We start from the raw sequence: 19,380 nt of genomic DNA on the forward strand, positions 1-19,380 counted from the left end.
TTAATTCAAAGTATTGTTTATAGAGAGGAAAGTAATTCTAACTTTACTTATGTCATTATGGGCTCCAAATTAAATATTGCCACTCATGAAAGACATCTTAAAGTCACTGTAAATTGCTCTCTTAAGACATCAGGTTAGTGCTGATTTGCTGCCAAAACACTAAGTAGAACATTAGGAATTGCTAGGAAATCAAAAGAGAACACAACAGAAAATACCCATATGAGGAAAGATGAAATAAAGAAGGACAGCTATATGACTCTGAGAAGTTACTTGGGGAAAAAACTTCTACATTGGGGTTCATTAATGCTCTGATCTAGGGATTTTATGCGCTTTCTGTAATCAGACAGATGTCTTGAAATTTTGCCTTAAATGAAAAAGAATATCAAATAAATCAGTGTGGGATGACAAGACAAGAAACAGGAAACTCTTGTCTCTATTCAGCTATCAGCTGACTTCTGATTTTGTGTGAAGAGTTAAAGATTTCTTTGTAGTTTCTGAAGAGAACCTAACCCTCTGACAGCCAACATTTCCAGTCTCCAGACTATGAAATAGACCTGCTGCCCTCTGAGAGCTAGATTTACATAAATTCTTGTTTTCCTAATGTCGGTATGCTTTTGCATTTGTCACAGGTTTAAATTGGTATAGCTTTTCTGCCTCTGTTACCAAGTGTTGCAAAATTTTAAAATTTGATATAGTAAGCATGTGGATACCACGTTCTGTTCCTCCTAGGTAACTAAATGCCCTTTATTTTTCTAAATGTGGGGGGAAAATGTTGTTGGCTTTTTCTCTTGCTTTATGGGGACCAGTACATTATTTTTTACGGGATAAGTGAGTCCAGAAAGTTCTGGTTTGCCACTGCACAGAGTTAAATAATGAGAAAGGCTCCAGATTTTCAAGTATAGAGACTTCGACCCACTTACTTCCATGACAAACAATCACCTCTCAAAATATTTCTAACCTTTCTTTAAAGTTGCAGGAAAAAAGGGTAAGTGGTTTAAAGCATTTGATGTATAAAGTAAAGCATTCATTGTAGCAAGGCCCCTTATTCCTTTTCCCTTTTAGCAGCAGATTTTATTTTAAAAACCCCGCACCTTTTTACCCATTTTTCAGTTGCACCAGTGATGGTATTATTTGTGCCTTCCTGGGGAAAAAGAAAAAAATAACTTGATAGTGGCTCACGTATGCTGTTTCTGTTAGAACTCAGTGTCATTCCCTTGAAGAGACAAGACAAATGCTTGCAAAAGAGAAGAGCAACACAAATTGTAAATACAGCTTCTGTTTGTGGTCTGGATGTTTGCTTGCAGCCGTACTGGTGGGACTGACAAGCAAAGGGCATGCTCTCACTTGCCACCGTGGGACCCGGCTGGTAGGGTTGCAGAACGAGAAAGCCAGGAGACGTTCTGCTTGTCAGGAAGAAATCCTTCCTGACACTGCTGAGGCCTCTCCTGTATTTTTCCAGCACAAGCAGCACACTAACGCTGTCAACTTTCCCTGACACTGCAGGCACATGAAAACTTTGCTCTTTAGCTCTTATTACTGGGCTAGCAAATGCAGTTACACTGCAAAATGTCACCATTACCGGTTTGTGTTACTTGCAGGGTGGTTTTATGCTCTGTCTTCGTTTGGAAAATGCTTTGCTGGCAGATATATATTTCTCTCCATAAAGCATTCTTAGCAATCTGAAAAATAACAGTTTGATCCATAGCGCTGTGTCTAGCTGACAGTGCAAAGAGGAGATTCTTCCACGTGTTCATGCACTATGCATGAAATGCAATTACTCAACCCTGAATGTCATCAGGGTATTAGGCTCCTCGTGTGAAAAATTTCCTTGTATCCTTAGTGATCCCAAGGGTCTTGTCTGATAACTTGGAAGGTAAGATGAGGGAAGAAGAATGTCTTTACAGTATGTTTGTCACAAAGGGTTAAACAAAGAGAAAGCAGATTTGCCAAGCTGGGATGGGTGAAGGGATTTACAGTAACATTTAAAAGCAGCTAAGAAAGTTTAGGGTAATGCAAAATCATATAAAACCAGAACAACCCTAGAGGAATAATAATAATTAGAAAGTCCCTGTGAGTAGTAAAACACTAGGTGGTTTTTTGTTGTTGTTGTTGTTGGTTGTGTTGGTTTTGGTTTGTTTTTTCCATTTTAAAACCAACAAAACTGGATGGGAACTAGGCACCCCTCAAAGGCTCATTTCTACTGCATAATCACTCATAAGAATTTGAAAAAAAACCCCACCACCCATAATCTCCACATCCACGCATAAGAGCTCACTATTCAATAACACCACCAACAAAACCTAAAGGATGTCTGTTCCCCTTATTCACGGATCTGTTGAGTCTGTGATTTCGGATTAATGGAATGAGCACAAAGCAGATACAGAGCCCCTGGCTTCATGCAGAATCTATTCTGTTTCATCTTGTCATGCTGACATCCTGAACTCCTTGCTAACATCGACTCAGTAATTGCCTCTTTGACTACTGAATGGTCATTATGTCACATGGATCATATCTTCTCTACCAGCATATCTTTCAGATTTTAAAAGATAAATTTAAAAGGAAACTCTTAGGCCAACATCATAAAACAGTTTGCTCCTGAAATAAATATCAAGTTCGTCTAAATAGATATGAAGAAAACACTACTTTCAGCAATTCTGAAATATAAAACCAGAGAAAACTTTTTTCTGTGCCAGGTAGATTAAAATGTCTGTGCCAATCATGATGCTTAATAATGTAGTCAGAAAATGCAGATGGGTGAAGCAAATCATGACAAACCCAACCAAATTATGCTGTATAAACTACTTTTTTTGGATTCGAGACACTTGAAAAATTTAATTCTAGCAATATTATAAACAAATTTCAGTAGAAATATGTCAGTATGGTTATTGTCAGTTTTAATATGTTAGCTAATAGCTGCTTCAGATCCAGATTAATAAATGAACTGTAATAAAACTATGGCGTGCACATCAGTTGGAACATAAAAGGTAGTGACTGCAAATCCCTGAAAACAGTGCCTGCCTAACCAAAACACTATCAATACTTCAACATCAGCAATAAGAGAGACTGAAATATTATCCTCATATTCAAATAAAAAATTATTAAATTAATACACGTGATTTAAACTTCATTTATATTCAGTAATGTATTGGATTTATATTGTTTGGGCTGATTTCTGTGAATATTCAGACAAGTAAATTTAATGGCAGTAATGTTGTGAAAGCAGTCAATTTTAAGTGATTATTAGAGAATGTTCATCAGCAAGCTAATGTGGAACTTGGAAGCCTGAGTGCCCACAGTGGAAGTTGGCTGCCAAGAACTCTCCTCACCCAGAGGAGAATCAGAAACAATAGGATGAATATCAGATACTCATAATGTACACTGTTGGTGTCCAATTACTAGACTAAAAGTTGGAAGGAGTTTGGCAGATAAAGTAGGGATGAATAAATTACAGAATTGTAACCTGCCAACAGAGAGAGAGACAGAATTTGTTAAATGGTTTCCCACTCCAAAATGTTCACACAACATTTTTAACAAAACAGTCTTCTACAGGGGCATCTTGCATCCCAGAGAGCCTTCCCAGCTGCAGTTCTAACAGCCACCACCAATCCAACCCCAAAGCTGAACTTCATTTTAAGCCAATTTAGTTTCGAAGGCCCAGACTGGACCTAAGATCTCCCATCTGTAAAATCAAGTTTGGTAGGTCACAGTGCTCTCAGTCAGGTTCTCGGAGGACAGTTGTCAGCCAACACCACAAGTAGGTTTCATAGTCATTCACGTTGGCAGTCTCAGCAAAAGGACTGATGAATATGCAGACGCAAGGTCTCCATTAATTCTTCTTCCTGAGATACATTGGCAATAAGGGGGCACAGTGAGAGTTCTTACTGCTGCTCTCCTTTGTTTGCTTTATGTTGTGATGGACATCTTCCTCTCCACAGCTTTTAATCCATAAAACTCTAAATCCCCTCCCCGTGATAAAGTCTGCATGCTTGCACATGTGCTGCCTTCCTCTGCAAAGACAAGGGCTGTGGGGCTTTGGGGTCCTGCACAGTACGAGCAAATTCGGCACGGAGTACTTGCTGCATTTGCGAATAGGAAATACCACTAATCTGAGATTCCAGAAAGTTTGTTTCAGTTTTCTTTTTCATTATGGATGCACTGTTTTGAAATCCATGAATGTATTTAAGATCTGTGAAGACAGGTGCATAAATAATTTTGAAGATGTGGGCCTTAGTGTTTTTGTCTCATTCCCATCTGTGACAGAGTACAATGGCATGGCCTTACCTCACGCTTGTACTGCAAGGAACTTACTGTCCAAGTAGGTACATGAGTGTCAAGGGATTATCTGTGAGGATGTGTGGTAGCAGGTCCATGGAAGAACATAAATAGAACAAGTGAGCCATCTCTTTTGTTATCAGAATGAAATGTCAGGTTTATATATGTGCAGGTATTTTTTTTTATGAAAAGAAATTCAGGAAAACCACCCATCTATTTGAAAAAGTCTAAGCAGAGTGGCTAGTGTATATGGTTATTCAAACTGAGGATTAAATAGAATGTGCAAGTTAATGTTCCCAAATGTGTAAAAAGCACAGAGCAGTCTGCAAAAAGTGCTTATGGACGGGACTTTACATCTATTCCAGAACAGTAACCAGCATACTGTTGATGCTGACTGTAAAGAAGTGCAATGGGGAAGTGTAGCCTGAAAACAAAAGGAGGCTTTATTATTGTAGAGTATGAAAATTACTGTGCAGTCTGGGATGATAACCAAAAATGCTATAATGGGTTTTCACTCTATTTCCAGGGGTCAGTAATCATACCCTCTCTTTTTTTAATGCAATTTGTAAATGGCTCCATCTACTACTGCTGACATGCCACTTGTCCCTGCAGCACTAATGCTGCCACGCTGATAGTTCAAATTTTCTGGAAGTGGCCTTAACTCTTAGTGATTGACAGGAATTGCTGAGTTCCAGGAATGCAAGTTCAGCCTGGAAAGATGTAGAAAGAAAGAGATGCTATAGAAAACTTTTAAAAGAAGGCAAAAAAGAAAAAAAAAAGGCATTAAGGAAAGGATGCTCTGCTGCTCAAATCTATCTCACGTTAGCACCAAAATCCAGTTGAAGGGATTTTTGTCACTCTCATTCAAAGTTACCAGACAGATGAAGCCCATGGAATCTGTCCAGCAATAGAATGCACTCACCTGTAATACATTGAGATACATCTTCTGTTGCGCTTCTGAAAGTAAAAACATTTTCTGGAAGTAAAAATACCTAAAAGGAAATTAAAATCTTGGTATTTATATTCTGAGACTCAATAGACTAGCAGCGTTTCACACTCACTGGACATTCGGTCTTTAAAATGCTAATGATCACAGAAGATGTAAGGGAAGACAGAATCAGACCTAAATGATTTAGACTCTAAACCTGGTTTAGTTCATGTCAATAGGAAAACTTCTGCATGTTTCAGTGGACCAAACCGAGCTTCTGACATGATATTACATTTTGTATTCAGGAGTTGTACAATTCTCTTTTATCTATCAGAATTTCTGAGTATCTATAGTTTTTAAGGCTCAGTATATGTGATATTTCTGTCTTTGTATGGGTCAAGGTAATCTTAACTTGCTGAGATTAGAATAGATTTAGATCAAATTATACTTGTTAATACAATCCATTTAATAAATGTATACACCTGTATACACATATATATAAGCAGGTTTATGATTCTGCAAAAACAAGAGCAGAGCTCAGGAAAAATGAGGAAACTGAACCGTTGCAATTGTAAGCAGACAGATTTGCACACACGTAGTGTGACACATCTTGGGTGTCATCTCTGAAAAATGATAATTGTAGATAAGGTATAGACTGTTTATGAGCTTCTTGTGGATCACATGGATTTATTACCTTTATCACCAACTGTACTAGTTGTATGCTGGCTTGCAGTACTGTGGGTTATGCCTACACAGAATGGTTAACAGGGCAGCTTTTACTTAACCGTCACTGCGGGTTTGTCTCAGAACCATAGTCCTACTTTCCCACTTGTCTGCTGTGTTTAATTGTTTGTTACTGAGAGGAATGCTTCTGTCTAACTTAGGCACTAAACATTTTAATATGCTGAAGGTTAACCACTGAAAAAGTTAAGTTTCTTTTTTAATGAAAAAGGAAACCCATATCTGCTCCTCAGGAGGGCTTCCTCTCCAACAGCTAACGTGTATTAGCAATTATCCTTCAGAGGGAAAAGCTGTCTAATTACTCTATTACCTCAAGTGCAGAGCACTCACCTGGGAAGCCACCAGATCAAGGTTCAGGTCCCATCACTGACTTTAATATTAATTTATGACTTGGCATGTGTATCTGATAATCAAATAATGATCTGTTTTACAGAGCTAAGATGGCTGTAGATTAGATTCTAGTTTTTTAGGAGACTACTCTCTGTCTGAAATAAGGTTTCACAGTTTTCCAAACTGTTTTTTTAGGGTAATAGGTAGCAAAAGATGTTATTCAAGCACTCCAACAATGGTAAATATAACTTAATTTCACAAAACACAAGCGAGAAAAAACTTGGAGTTTCTTCATTTCTTCTTTCATAAACAAATACAAATACTTACATAAAACTTAGACAAAAGTGGTCTGGAAGTTCGGGGTAATTTCTTCCTAACCAATGTCTACCTTATTAAAATCAGTCCCTCCTTCTTGCTCCATTTACAAGGAAAATTGAACTGTACTATGCTGGCATTGGTTATTAGTTTGCTAGGGGTTTCTGATTTACCTGAAGAAATAGAGCTTAAAGATTTTTCAAAGCTACTTTAGCTTGTGCATGGACAACCTTGTTACTTAAACTTTTTTTTTTTTTCCCCAAAAGATTCATTAGCCCTTGAAGTCTTTCTTCCTAGTGGTTCTGTCTAGTGGTTACAGATCTTTTGACACGTCACGCAAATGTCTTTCTCTAGAGAGAAATAGGTACGTATGTCTTCACTGAGTGAGTCACAGCCGGTGATTTCACATCTTCCGCTGTTATTATGTTCATCTGTTAACTTCACATTCATGTAACTGAGTTGCCATTCAGGTTTCTGGGGTGTGATGTGTGTTTGAAGAAAAGAGGGGGAAGAGTCCATTTGCTCAGAAATATTCTTAGAAACATACAGTTTCTAAACTTAGATATGAGAAAAAATTGAGGAATTACAATCTAAAATCTTTACTAGCAGGACTTAGGGGCAATTCTTGGTGCTGGTGCAGTTTATAAGGGGCAAGTCTCCTGGGCACTAACATGATACGAACAAAATCGGTAATCATTACACAGTAAATCTTGCATGAATGGGGCTGTGCTTTCTTTTTTATACTGAGTTAGATTTCAGCTAGAAATCCTGTAAAGGTAGAAAAATGGACTGCCTTGGTGATATCTATAGGTTGATGTTTTTAAAGCAGTTCAGGCAGTGTAGCTACCATCATCTTTAAATGACAGACACGTGTTCAACAAAATGTTTCACAACTGACATTTGAAAGGCAAAATTCTTGTTTATGATATTTAAACCACAGGCAATATGCAAGGCATTTTCTCTCTTTTTATAGCGACAGTGTTTAATAATTAAAAAAGGAATTTCAATAAGTTTATTAAAACTTAAGAAGGTCAGGTATTAAAAGAGAATTACATCTTGCAAAACTGTAAGAAGTTATTTTGTTATTTATACAGTCATTAATATTACTGAACAGAACTGCTCCACAAATAAAAAGCAGACATTCCAAGCAAATTCTTCCTGTTGCTACTGACTACTTTAAGCTAAAACATTCCTGCTCAAGCAAAGGCTTGAAATGGCATATTGATGATTGAGGCTTGAAAAAAAACACAACCACCTACCTACTTTGACTGTGCAACTGAGGCGCTGCAATGACTGAAACAGGCAGGCGACTGACAAACCGAGTATTTGTGAATCCTGAAGAACATTGACCTCCCCCTTTCCTGTGAGCTGATGAGCATCACCAAAAGTTATATCAAAAGCCATAAAAGCTAATGTGTCCTATGGAGGAACTGATCTTATGTTATTGCCAGAGACTGAAGCCTGAATTTATGCCTAATTAGTAGGCATTAGTAGTAATTATGCAGTCAAGAAGTATACAAAAAAACCCTGAGACTAAAAAAAGTCCTATAACTGAGAAGAGAATGAGATGGCATGTAGTGAACTATTTGTACATAGAGAAACATCATGAATCATAACCTTTTGACTTAGGCTACTGAACAGATAGGTCTCTCTCTTTAGCCGAAAGGTACCTTTGAAAAATTCAGATGAAGCCAACAGGCTTTGGACTGCCCTTACTACTTTAATAATCTGCTTATGGGAGCGATATTGAAATTCATTTGCATGTCGAAGTGCTGCAATAGTGCTCATTTATGTCGTTTTGTTCTTTCATCTGGATTTCAAAATACGTGTTTACAGGTGAGAACTTAGCAGCTTGCAAAAACAAAATTCAGAGCTCTCATAAACCATCTTAAACCATATGGGAGTGCCAAATCACGTGTAAGTGAAAAACAAAAAACCAAACCCCAAACTCAGAAATTCAAATTAAGGATTCAGTAATTCTTTATCTAATTAATATCTGCTACTGTGTGGTAAACCAGTTTGATCTACTCAAAGGAGATCTGTAGCATTTGATGTATATTGCACCCAAGTCTATAGTAAGTATTAACCAATTTTTTGCCGGAGATTACGTAAGCAAAATATATGAAACTTACAGTCGGAGGCACAGTGAGTCATCTGATAATTCAAACAGAGTTATGGCATTTCCATATAGTTATGATGAAACTAATTTTAGATTAAAGCTTTCTATAAAAATGATATTTTAAATGAATATTGTTCACCCAGAAGAAATGTCTGCTTTGCTGATGCTCCCATAAAGGAGTGTCAATCAGATGTGGCAGATCTCATCACATGCCTGAACTACAGAAGACAATAAAATACAGAAAAACAATTTGTAAAAAGCACATGCATCTTGACCATCCTGCCCTCTTGTCTGCATTCAGTCAACTTCAAATGCTCCCACCAGCTACCAGAGAGAGCTTAAATCAGAAAAAGCAAAAAGGTGAGGCAGAGATTTTTAGATACTTTCAGCCTCCTCCACAAAAAAACCCATTCCTTTTTCTTCAGTCAGAATGAATTACGAATTACATTCCAGAAGAAAAGCTAATTATTCTCTTCCTTCAAATTTATCTTGTTCCCCAGAACATTTAGCAATGGGTTCTGTGAGAAGCTGAAAGGTATTTTATTCTCATCTTCTGTCTTGTTCCAGCTCAATCAGGTGCTCACAACATACCACTTGCCTATCCAGCTAATCCTATCCTGGGTCAGTTCCTCTACTTTGTTAAAGCTGCTGATCTGGAAAGTCACTCCCCTGTTGTGCCTAGAAGGATCCTTCTGGGTCAGCTTCTTTTATTTCACAATGTGTTTGACAAGACAAGTTTGTTTAAGGGGCCTTTTCCAGTACTAACCACATGACTAAGGCTAAATCCAGCTACTCGCTGGCGTGTTTTATGCCTTTGGAAGTACTTATACTTCTGTTATCTCAAAGATTTTTATCCAGCCTAATCGTTTGTTTCTAATTTTTTGTACCAGGAATGGCAGAAAAATGCTGAATGCTTTGATAACTCTTTGATCTTTTATGATCCACATGTAAGGATCACGACTGCATTTTTGCAATGCGCTAGTGGTTTCCAGTAGCACCGGTGTTAGACTTCCACAGCGGATGGCAATGGTTGCCCTGACCGTTTAAGTCACTGCAGCATAAATTCAGTTAACTCGCTTGTAAAATGTGTTCCCTAAACTCTGCAGTTTTCACAGCTTTTACTTTCAGAATGATAGAATCATTCAGGGTCAAACTGATTTTCATGACCTTTGTTTTTCACTTATAAGACCCATTTGTTTAGCAACTCTGACTGGACTGTTGATCCACTGCTATGCTTTGTTTATTGATGAGAAATCTCCTTTTGCAGACAAATGACAAAATGTCTCAATTATTGTCAGTACTCCTGAAAAATATAGTTTTGAGACTCAGCTATTAAACAGCATTGTAAGTTTAGGGAATTTTTTTACTCCCAGTTGAGCTTCTTTAGCTTTATGGTTAGTAGCTTAGGTGCAAATTGCAGGAGTTGAATTACTGGAGATTCACATGGATGGCAAGCTAAAATATTTAGCCGCTGCTATGTTCATTATCTTTACACACTTAGGTGGATATGCTGGAAACTCATACTGTGTCACACTTCTGTTGCTGTGTTGATAATTATTGGCTGATTACATATACACTCTCTTAAATGCTCCCCTGTGTTAATTCTGTCCTCCTAATTACTAATTAATTGAACTTTAAATGGCTCATAGGTTGGTTTAGGTTTGGCAAAGTTCCCAAAAGGTTGCCTGTAAAGTTTATTTGAACTAAAAAAAAAAAAAAAAAATCATCTGCGGATAACCTCAGTTAGGAAGATGTTCTTGGCAGAATACAAGTTCTTCCTGTGACTGGCAGGAACCAGATATATCATGAATAGATTTTTTTTTTTTCATGTTTCAGATTTCCATTTCTTACACATAGTCCACCCTGAAGCTGAAGAGAATGTTATTAAATTTAAATGCTTTCCTTCTTGTCTAAGATGCTGGCTTGACAGCAGTAGAAAATAATTTTGTCTATTTATCCACGTAAGTACTGCATCCACTCTGAGCAAACACAGGGGATCAGCATCACAGTGAGGAAGATGCTTTGCCCTCCATTTCCAATTTGTCTTTTGTGTATTGCAGAGTGCAGCTGCAAGGTGCTGGCATGTACTTATCTAATACCTTAAGAGACAAAACGAAGGACCATTGCGTTATAAACATGGGATGGATTTGAAGAGGATCTATAGAATTAATGGTCTCGTGGGGGCTCTGAGCAGCCTTGCAAGGCCCAACATTCATCCTCTAATCTGATATCAGCTTCTCCCATTTCTTAGTAGGCCCCAAGAGCAACTGCCAATGGATCAGCAGAGGCTAGACATTCAAACCTTCTCAAATCATTTTAAATAGCCTTGCCTGAGTTTCATGTTGACAGCAAGCCAGGTGGAATTTTCCATTTTCTTTCTAGCTTTCCAAATAAGAACAGTCCTACTTTCTTTTGACTCTGGTTTTATATAACCAACAAAAATGACAGATAGCCTTGAATTTGGAAGATTACATTGGCCTGTTCTCAGCTGAAATGTTCTGTCATCATTGACGTATGTGTTTAAATGAGCACTGAAGTGTGAATGGCCATCTGTCCGGGAAGTACGAGAGATCCTGATTACTAAAATGAAACCACAAAAAAGCTTAGTGCTTAGCAGCAGCAGCACTGAAACACAGAGGAAGAGAGAGCCTTTTTCACACCGCAGGTATTTATAGTAGACGGATAATTATAACTCAGCAATTGCCTAGATTCCCTGCCCCATATTTTTCTAAATATGTTCACTCTAAATTTTTTGCAAACATTGAGCTTTCAATATTTGCATCTTTTGTAAAAACAAACAAAAAGAAGCACTAGATATTTTCCCTGTCAAAGTAGTTGTTTTCTGAGGGGATGTTGTTCATTTTCTTGTGAAGAACTGTTCTCTGCTTTATAAGGCTTTTAGCGAGAACGTGCTCTGACTAACTTCGAATGAAGATTTGAACCTACATTCCCGCATGATTGCTCTGCAGCACGGCTGAAGGCTATTCCTGGGTGCATCTCTTCCTTTGTAAATCTGAAAAACTTCCTAAGGAAAGGCTTTTGAAAAATCTATAGAGATTTTGATCTTTAGAGGGTTGCTGTATCTAATTCAGCTTGATTTTTGGCTATGAGTAACAAAGGTTCCAGCAACAACCATTGGAATTAGGTTGGAGTTTCACACTAATTTCACTGTTACAAAGAGCTCCTTACAGAAGTTTTTTAAAATTACATCTTCTGATCTGAAAACTGCTGTTTTATCAAACAATATTTTTTTTATTGACACAATGTCCCATAACATTTAGTAATTCATGACCATGTTGTTTGCTTTCGATGGTTTTTGTGGTGCTGTGCAAGTCACCTGTCACTACCTGTTCAAACATGAGTTGGATCTCTTTTGAGAGCACTCACATTATTGATTTGAATCAAAGCAATTTTTTTCCATTTCTGTATTTGCATTTGTCATCGTTTCTTGTAATTACATTTCCATATAGTTAGGAAGATACATAAAGGGTCAGTTTTTAAACTAAGCTGTTGATTTCCTGAGACTGCACACACAGTTTTTCTGTGTTAAATTTAAGCCACAAAATATAAACATGTAAAGCAGCAAGATCTAGATACGTCATGTTTGTAGGTAAGCCTCCACAACATTTTCTCTTTCATCAGAGCATGCTTCCTCATAGCAGGTTCTCTGTAAGTTACCAACTCTCTATGGAAAACTGAAGAGATAATTAGACAGCAGAATATAACTGCAATTTTTTTTTTTTTTTTTACTTTACAGTTTAAAAAGCACCTAAGACAGAAAAATATGTAGGAAGCCAATTAAAATAAGGGCATTTTTTTCCTTCTTTTTGTTTGGTGGATGGTTCAGAGAACACAGCAGCTTTGTGTTCTTATTTATTTACTTATTTTGAGTGTAATCTGAGGAAATGAACTGTGAAACGCAATTAATGAAATAGCTGTGCTGAATCACATAAACTGGTGTCTGCACAGCTGCCACTCATGTCACAAATGCATCTCTCGCCTAATGTCCACCAGGAGAGTCATTAGCCAGCCGCTTTTGTGGAGGGCCTCCTGTGCTTTAATTTCAGTATATAATAGAGCAGGGAGCTGGCTGAGTAGCCTTACGACGTTTTTTTTTCCAGCAAAGAGAATGTAAAAGAGAAATGGCTGTTATAGGAAGAGTGTGCTGAGATGGGGAGGGGTGCCTAGGCAGGGTTCAACTGCTAGAAGAACACAGAGTGGCTGCCCGGGCAGAAAATATGCAGTGCAGTGTCGGGGGCTGTTCAACCTGAAATGTAAAATGGCTGCCCACAGTTTCTTGATATCAGATGGCACTCCTAACCCTAAAGCTTTTTGCTTCTATGTGTATCATTCCGTTACTTACATTTCATTTAATGGGTAGGTATTCCATGCCAGCAACAGAGAGTGTCACGAAGGAAAGGCCAGATGTGCTGCGGGGGCCAGTCTGAGGAGGCTGAGCCAGGTCAGCTTTGCTGAAGTGGCACAACGCCAAAAGCCTCCAGAGCCTCGGGATCCAAAATCTTCTTTTCGCTTGCTGAGGAATTAAGAGGTGGAAGAGGTTAAAGGACACCTCTTCTCTGAGCATTTGCCAAACTAGCTGAACGCTTTCAGTGCTGTATACTGTGTCGCCACCGATAGCGGTTTTATCAAGATAAATCTAGTCTTGCTCAGGAGGATATTAATAAATTATCTGGTAATGAAAAATGTGAGAGGAACCACACTCTTACATCAAGGCCTGATGATTACTTTGATAGATGCAGTGGCAAGATTTTCCTGACAAGGCAGAAATGAAAAACATGACACATGGACCTTTAAGGGTGACCTCAGAGGAAAACGCAAGTTGCTGAATGATACAAAAATAGAACAGGAAAACAGAAGCTTGAAGGGGCTCGGTGTCAACAGCCAGACAGATAGGCTAGACTGATCAACTGATCATTGAGTTTAGTGTCAAAAGCAGAGCAGAGAGAGAGAAGCCTTACACTTGGCAGGACAATAAACGTAGCAGAGGCAGCTTTGAAGAAGCATCAAGTGTTAAGAATTTTAAGAATAAAGAGCAGGGGGAAAGTTGAAGGGAAGAAAAAAAGCGAGCATTGATAAACAGTGGGCTAGTCAGGAAATAAACCTGGAGAGTGTCATCAATAAAACTGCTCACTTCTTTTGCAGGTATTTTAGAAACAATGCTAATAAATAAATTAATGCAATTGAAAATGTCCCTGCATTGATTTAAGATTTGCACAGGGGAACAAGAGATTAGGTCACTTTTGGAGACACAAATTGCTAAAAATAAGGCTTGTCAGAGCACAGGTGTTAGTATAAAATTGCGGAAGAGTTGAATGATATTGGGGTGTGACACCTGATGGATCTGAGAGGTTTATTTAGTGTTTAACTTGTTTCACTCTGTTAGAGTTCCTGTGAAAATGTGCATGAGCTGGGGTTTTTTTCTTTCATATACTCCAGGTATTATTGATGCCGTGTGGCTGATATTCAAAATGGGCTAATAGAAACTGGAACTAACGCTAACACTTCAAAAATGTGTAACAGAACCTACCGTGAAAGCAAACTGATGAAAAATAGTTGCAGAGTGGGACAAGCTTTCTCGTACTAATTCTTCTAAATGTTCATACTTGGACTCATTTCCGTGTGTGTCTGTGTACAAGTGTCTATTTAATCTAAAAAGAGAGAACTTGGATGTCCACCTTTCCTACCCCCTGCGTATTTGACAGGTCTATTTGGAACGTTCATTTTAAAAAAGGTAGTGAGTAATCTCTGTTTTTAGAGAAATGCTCACCTTTCCAAATAACTGACCCCTAAAGACCACAAACAGCAGACAAATCGATTGCAGGTGGGGAGTGAAAGGTGAAGGTACTGATGTGATCTTTAAGTGCATGTGGGGATTAGAAGACATTTAGAAATTGTTTTTGAAAGGTAAAGGCTTGCTGAGCATGCGTGTGTCTGTGCGTGCGAGTGTGCACATGCATGTGTGTAGGGAAGTGTTTTGGGTTTCTTTTCATTTTGTACTGTTGTAAATACAGGACAATCACTTGCCAGATGTCAAGAAGGTCTAGCATCTGATTTTGAAGTGGAACATAATAGATGATCTACCAGGGGGTTCAGCAAACATCACATATAGCTTTAAACTGTCATTACAGAAAAAAAAAATCTAGGAAGGTGACATTTGGTGACATACTGGGTGACATTTGAAATGACAGCACTTGCTTTCAGATGTAGCATTCCCTCCTGCTGTGAATCAAGAGAATCTGTACTGTGGCTATGACTTTTTTACTGATGACCCTAATTTCTGCAAAATGCAGACAAAAGAGACTGCACGCGGCCCTGTCTGTAGTATCAAGTGAGAATTGGTGCAATAGGAGAGGGCAACCAGAGAACATTTACTATGCATGGCATGATCTGAATGACTTAGCTCTGTAAAGCAGTTATAACCTCTACTTTACTTCTTCTAAAGAGTTTAGTGAGGAATGAATGGAGAGCAGCAAAGAAATAACCCATTGGAGGAATGTGTCTGGCTTACTTCATAGACTTCCTAGGATTGCAAAGTTTCAGGAGCAATAAAAAGAGCAGTGCGGTGCTTGGGTTTCACCAACCCCCTACTGCTCTGAGGAGTCATCAATAAGTGCTCACCTTCTAACACATGTAAATGAGCTTAATGCTTACTTCTGAAAGCTCTCAGAGCTATGGGAAAACTTGGCTAATTAGCAACTACCTGAGTTCTTGTTGACTGCTTCCTTTTCTTGCTGCATACCAGTGAGCCAGAGTTTCTTTTGATTGCTCCTTACGTTTGCTCACAAGGGTTAAAAGGACTCCTTGCAGTACTGCGATCACTGGAATGAGGCCACCTTTGGTATGTTTGGACTGCAATCTATTGAAAATCCTTGTAAATGTGAAAAGCTTGTCGAGTTTGGGGTCTCTCTTGGTTTTTCTTTTGTACTGCTAGAACTACAAGGAAAAATGGAGCTGGTTTCAGACACCGTTTAAACTTACCTACCAATTTGATATGAGAAAGTTTACTTTCCTGAGCTTTCTCTGTAAGTTTAAAGAAAGCTCTAATGTAGAACTTGCAGAAAATCATCGACAAATGGGATGTATTATTCACATTATATATTGTATCATTACTCAAGCCAGTATATGAAACAATTTTATGAATCAGAATTAGACTTCTGGGAAGATATTCTGCGTCATTTGTTATCAATATTATTTTAGATGCCATTAACTGGCAATAAAATTTGGATGCAAGTAACTTTAATTGTTGAATGTTACATTAGCACATAATGCTCTAATCATAAATATTTTTTTTTCTGGTGCTTAAATGAAACGGCTGTGCTTTAAAAATTGTGTTATATTCAAGAAACAAGCGTGTGATTCGCAGTCTCTGAGGCAGAGGAAGGGACATGAGGAAGTGGTGAGAGGTAGTTCTGTACCCCTGTGAACATCAAATTACATGCCTAAACTTTGTTTTTAAAACTCCTGTTAGAAAACATCCTGTAGGATTTTAACGTGCGTAGGTGAAACAAGTATGCTATTTTTCTTTCTTTCTTTCTCCTTTTAACCTGCTCTAGAGTCTGTTTAATGACTGAACAGAATCCTGAAGCTCCTGCTCACTAATACGAATGGGTTAAACATATATCTATGCAGCACAACAGCTGTAGGGCTTAGAAGTGTCACAAAAGCCTTATATTGGTTCTCTCCACAGGGAATGAATTTTAACTTCATGAGTGCGACTTTCCAAGAACTGGGCTCCATGAGGAATACAAGAATCACCTTAACAGATTAGCCAGTGGTCTATCTAATTTAGTGTCCCATTTCTCGAGGCTTATATAAGAAACAATAATTCTGGTTTATGAAGCAGGTGAAAAAAGAGTAGATATTGGTTGTGGGGGAAGGGAGGAACAATGTAACTACTGATCCCAGTAGCTAGGGAATTTGGATGGAAAGTGGCAGTGTAAACACTGGAAGTGTTTTAAGGCCAGGTTGGATGGGGCTTTGGGCAACCTGGTCTAGTGGAGGGTGTCCCTGCCCATGGCAGGGGGTTGGAACTAGATGGGCTTTGAGGTCCCTTCCAACCCAAACCATTCTATGAAATCTGCATTCCTAACACTGCTGTTTGGATAACGATGGCTAGCTTGGATACGGTGGGTCCCTGTCTCTCTCTCTCCCCTTCCTTCTTCTACCCCCTTGATTCTGTATTAGGAAGCTTCTTATGAGGAGAAAACACAAACAAACCTTTTTGAGAACCCTTTAATTTACAACAAATTTCTTTTTCACGAGCGAACTTCTGGTAGTAACAAGTAACACTTCTAATAGCCCTTTTTGTTAGAAATGAGTTTATGTAACGTCTTTCAAAGTTTTCTCTGGTATTTCCACCTTCCCCATCGAGGGCCTTGCTGGTGTTAACATGAAGAAAACTCTCTTAGGTCTATTGTAGCTCTTGGCCTCAACAACGTCTTGTGTCAAAGAATTACAGGGGTTGTTATAGCTTGGAGATTACTACTGAATGCAGGCAGTGATATTCATGAAGTGGCTGCAAACTGATTTTCTTTAGACCATAAGTAACTGCAGGACTTTTCCATCAAATGTTTGTTGGTTTTATTCCTCCTGAAAGGTGGTTCTTGTCTTTTCTTCACAAGTCTTGGCTTCTAATTGTTGTAGCTACTACAAAATAATAAAAGTAGTCATGGTCCTTTTTGCATCTCTCTGAAAATCCATCATGGCTAGCATGAGAAAGGAAATAATAAAGTTAATTCTCTAGAGAACCTGGGTTCATTATCACACATGACCACTCTGTTTACTCTATGTGTTTTCCAGTTCTGATATTTCAGCTGATGAGGTAGGAGTGAGGCCTAATTTCTAATTGAGTGATGCATCAACAACATTCTGTTCTTTCTTATTGAAATGTTTATCAGGTGTCCTCAGTTACAGAAACATTAACTGACCCACCATTTGATCTGTGTCTAATACTGAAGCTATTTAATTTTTTTATTTTTTTAAATTTTTTTAAAAATCATGATCATGATGATGTGATAGAGAGTAGGCTTATTAAACTTGCAGATGTTACCATCTAGGAGAAATCTGAATGCTGGATGGCAGGAGGTTGAGTCTTGACAATTAGATATATGGTTTTGTTATAGATATATGGCAATATTATAGATATATGGCTCTAGTCAACAGAGACAAGAGGAAAGTACTGGGTTTACACAGGAATAATCAAGTGCCTAAACACACAATAGAAAACAGCTGGCTAGATGGAAATTCAGTGGGAAAGGATGTTGGGCTGGTGTTCTGGAGATGTTTTTCTCGGTAGCAGCAACACCAGGAGGAGTTTCAACCCTTGAGCTGACCTATTGCCTTGCAGCCATTGATCTGCTTCAAAACTATCCACTTGTTTTTCTCAATTGATTTTTCAGCTGGATCAGCAGCTCAACTGACAGATGTTGAATCGCTGGAGCCATCACAAGAGACACAACAGTGATGTGCAGCCAGAGTCGCTGGGATCACGCCTTTTGACAAAGGGTAAGATTAAAATAATGGTGAAACTGCACGTGTTCTCCATGCTGATGGCAGATGGGATAAGAAATTCTGAATATAGAAAAGAAAATTGAGCTTAGATGTTAGGAAAATCTTTTCCTTGATCATGAAATGTTGGAGCAGAGTGGCTAGGGAGTCTGCAGAGACCCTGTCTGCAGGTCTTTAACAACGTCAGATAGACACACATCTGTCGGGAAACTCCATGTATGATTTTTCTGCCTGCAAGCAGGGAAACAGATTTGACTGATCTCTGGAGGTCACTTCCAGCCCTCTGATTCATATCCCTTAATTATTTGTAGTGCAAAATGGGTAAAATGAAAAGTTTTTCTGAAGGTACAAGGACCGAATTTTGCAGAAATCACCCTTTTATTGTTAATCACTTCAGTGTAGGCAACTGGATTAGCCGCCTTCTGTTTGAGCAGTGTGGGAAAAAGGGAGGCAGAAAGAACATTAATCATATCAAATTTCTCTCTCAGCATTTTGACAATAAGATGGCATTTACGAAGAACTTGGGTCATACAATATATATCTGTCTGTCATTAAAAGAACCACTTTCCAAGCAGTTTTATTAATCATAGAGCTTACTATAAAAAAGTGTCAGTGTGACCCCACCTACGACATTAATCCAACAAAGATATTCTTGATGGTTATCTTTATCTTGATATCTCCCACTATCAGCTGCCAGTTTTGAATGAACATCCCTGTCTATTTCAATAGAAATGATAGGACTGCTTTTTAGTTGGGTTTTTTCTTTCTTTTCTTTTTTTTTTTTTTTTTTTTCCTGATCATGGTGCTGTTTTGTACAGGATTATGCTTAACTATTGATTTTAATATCTGGAATGACTGGTGAATACTGGTGGAGAAGAGCGTGGAGAAATTTGTGTCACTGGCTCTCCTGAATATTTTATACAAACCCAATCTCTATTCTCATTTAATTATCACAACAATTTATCACAAAAGTTATTAATTGAAAATGTTTCCCTTTAGTCAAAAGACCTGCTCAATCTATGAAGCTGTGTGGTTTCATTTTGAGACTGTGCTAGAATTTTCCTCAGTCCTCTTTGCAACTTCATTTTTAAAGCTCAGAAGTGATGCTAAAATTGCCTATCTTTTTGCTGTTTTCCTTTGAATAAAG

This window comes from Grus americana, chromosome 15 (genome assembly GCF_028858705.1).
Source record: "Grus americana isolate bGruAme1 chromosome 15, bGruAme1.mat, whole genome shotgun sequence".
In the NCBI taxonomy this organism is placed as follows: domain Eukaryota; kingdom Metazoa; phylum Chordata; class Aves; order Gruiformes; family Gruidae; genus Grus; species Grus americana.